This window comes from Triticum urartu, chromosome 5, assembly GCF_003073215.2.
Source record: "Triticum urartu cultivar G1812 chromosome 5, Tu2.1, whole genome shotgun sequence".
NCBI lineage: Eukaryota > Viridiplantae > Streptophyta > Magnoliopsida > Poales > Poaceae > Triticum > Triticum urartu.
This window is the reverse complement of record NC_053026.1, coordinates 169,186,670-169,189,923: the sequence shown is the minus strand read 5'-3', so window position 1 is coordinate 169,189,923 and position 3,254 is coordinate 169,186,670.

The following is a 3,254-nucleotide window of genomic DNA, read 5'->3' as shown; positions in this document are numbered from 1 at the left end:
AAAATAGAATTTAAAATAAATTGGAGAATTTGAAAACTAATAAGCAAGAACAATTGCTAAGTCAAGCAAAAAAAATATTCATACATGTGAATTGTCTGATAGACACATACACATGTATGTGTAAGCATCAAAAAGTCACAATATTCGAGATGCCCCATTTATTACATAAATGATAGAAACCATATGATATTCATGTCGTGGAAACCTTCTTCTAGACTAGCGGTAGTAGTACCGAAAGGTCTGTGACCGCGGTTGGTATCCTTGCTGGGCTTGTCAAGTGCGTAGGGGGATTCAAATTTCTTGGGAACGGTCCGCTTCCGCTTCCCAGACATAACTTCCTCATCCTTATCGATTGTTGCACCCTTTTTCCATTCGCCTTAGCCATGAACTTGCCAACAAAAGTGATACATCCATTTCCCATCATGTTTTCCTACTATTACTTATAATGTTTTTATGCATAATAATGCCTTAAGTAGTAATTCTAATGCCTTTTTCTCTCATAATATGCAAGGTCTACACGAAGAGGGAGAATACCGGCAGCTGGAATTCTGGACCTGAAAAATCTACGTCAAGACACCTATTCTGCACATATCCAAATAAGCTGAAAATTTATGGAGAATTATTTTGGAATATATGAAAAATACTGGAGCAAATAACTACCTGAGGGGGGCCACCTGGTGACCACAAGACACCAGGGGGCGCCAGGCCCCCTAGGCGCGCCCTGGTGGGTTGTGGTCAGCCCAGCCCACCTCCGGTGCCCATCTTCTGGTACTTCAGGTCTTTTTACCTAGAAAAAAAATCAAGACAGGACTTTCGGGATGGAGCGCCACTGTCTCGAGGCGGAACTTGGGCAGGAGCACTGATGCCCTCCGGTGGAGTGATTCCGCAAGGAAACTTCCCTCCTGGAGGGGGAAAATCGAAGCCATCGTCATCACCAACAACCCTCTCATATTTCGGAGTCCAATCTCCATCAACATCTTCAACAGCACCATCACCTCTCAAACCCTAGTTCATCTCTTGTGTTCAATCTTTGTACTGAAACCTCAGATTTGTACCTGTGAGTGACTAGTAGTGTTGATTACATCTTGTAGTTGATTACTATATGGTTTATTTGGTGGAAGATTATATGTTCAAATCCATTATGCTATTTAATACCCCTCTGATCTTGAGCATGAGTATCATTCGTGAGTAGTTGCTTTTGTTCTCGAGGTCACGGGAGAAGTCATGTCGCAACTAATCATGTGAACTTGATATGTGTTTGATATTTTGATGACATGTATGTTGTGATTCCCTTAGTGGTGTCATGTGAACGTCGACTACATGGCACTTCACCATATTTGGTCCTAAGGGAATGCATTGTGGAGTATTTATTAGATGATGGGTTGCTAAAGTGATAGAAGCTTAAACCATAGTGTATGCGCTACTTTGTAAGGGACCGATTTGGATCCAAATGTTTAATGCTATGGTTAGGTTTTATCTTAATACTTAGTTGCAGATGCTTGCAAGAGGGTTAATCATAAGTGGGAGTCTTGTTCAAGTAAGAACAACACCCGAGCACTGGTTGTCAGTGTCAAAACCGGCGGATCTCGGGTAGGGGGTCCCGAACTGTGCGTCTAGGGCCGATGGTAACAGGAGACAGGGGACACGATGTTTACCCAGGTTTGGGCCCTCTCTATGGAGGTAAGACCCTACTTCCTGCTTGATTGATCTTGATAAATATGAGTATTACAAGAGTTGATCTACCATGAGATCGTAATGGCTAAAACCCTAGAAGTCTAGCCTGTGTGATTATGATTGTCGCTCTACGGACTAAGCCCTCCGATTTGCATAGACACCAGAGGGGACTAGGGTTATACAAAGTTGGTTACACAGAAAGGAATCTTCATATCCGAATGTCAAACTTGCCATCCACGCTAAGGAGAGTCCCATCCGGACACGGGTGAGAGGCTTCGGTCTTGTATCTTCATAGCCCATCAGTCCGGCCCATGTCCAATAGGCCAGAAGCCCGAGGACCCCTTAGTCCAGGACTCCCTCAGTAGCCCCTAAACCAGGCTTCAATGATGAGGTGTCCGGCGCATAGATTGTCTTCAGCATTGCAAGGAGGGTTCCTCCTCCGAATACTCCAACATAGTCTTTGAACACAACGATCATGTCTGGATCTGCAAAAAACAAGTACCACACACCACCATAGAGAATATAATATTTCACGAGTCCAATCTGCTGACAACTTTTTGTAATGTAATATTACGTCCCTGCCCGGTTATTATTTTGAACCATTTTTCGGCCTACCGCTCCTTATTTCGAGATGTGGCTTTATTGGCACGTCTTGTCAAAGCAGAGATCGTGTCCCCTTATTGCGGGATTCTCATCAATACGGGTATGGGTAATCCAACTGTGCCGCCTGCAAAACCCCTGGGCAATAGGTGAGTTTTATGGCGAGTGGGGAGGCGCTTGATATTCATTGCCTTTATAAGGAGATAAGGATTCAGCTCTTTCCCCCACGCCTTCTCTCTTTCCGCATACCCACTCTCGAGCTCCAGCGCCCAAGTTCTCATCTTTTCTGCCACAAGAAAGCACCCCGACCATGTACGGAGCGCAGGACAAGTGGATGGCCTACACCATCAAGGAGAAGGACATCACCCAGCTTCAGGAAGCCGGATATTTGGCCAAGGAGGTCGCCCATCGGTTTTCCTACCGAGGGACAGATCATCAGTACCCCAAAGCCCCATGAGAGGGTAGTTTTCATCCCCCACTTTGTCCGCAGGTTGGGATTTCCACTCCAATCCTTCGTCCATGGGCTCATGTTCTATTATGGGCTGGATTTCCATGATCTGGCCCTAAATTCCTTCCTCACTATCTTGGCATTCATCGTCGTGTGTGTGGCTTTCCTCCGCATCCCACCCCACTTCGGATTGTGGCTGAAGACCTTCAATGCGAAACCGAAGGTGGTGGGCGGCCAACATGCAAAGTGCGGAGGCGCCAATTTCCAACGTCCCGTGGCCCAAAGGCACCTTCGTGGAGACCGTCAAGGGGTGGCAAAAGCTGTGGTTCTACGTCACAGAGCCCCGCGACACTACCTGTGCCGCGACTCCCGAATTCAAATCTAGGGCCCCAATGCGGCTTACCTCCTGGCAAGAGAAGGGCCTGGATTGGTCTTTGTCGGATGAGCTAACATTGTTTCAGATGTGCATTAGGAGCATGATGGACAAGAATGTCAAGCTTATCGATGTGATTCAGGTGATGCTAGTTCGCCG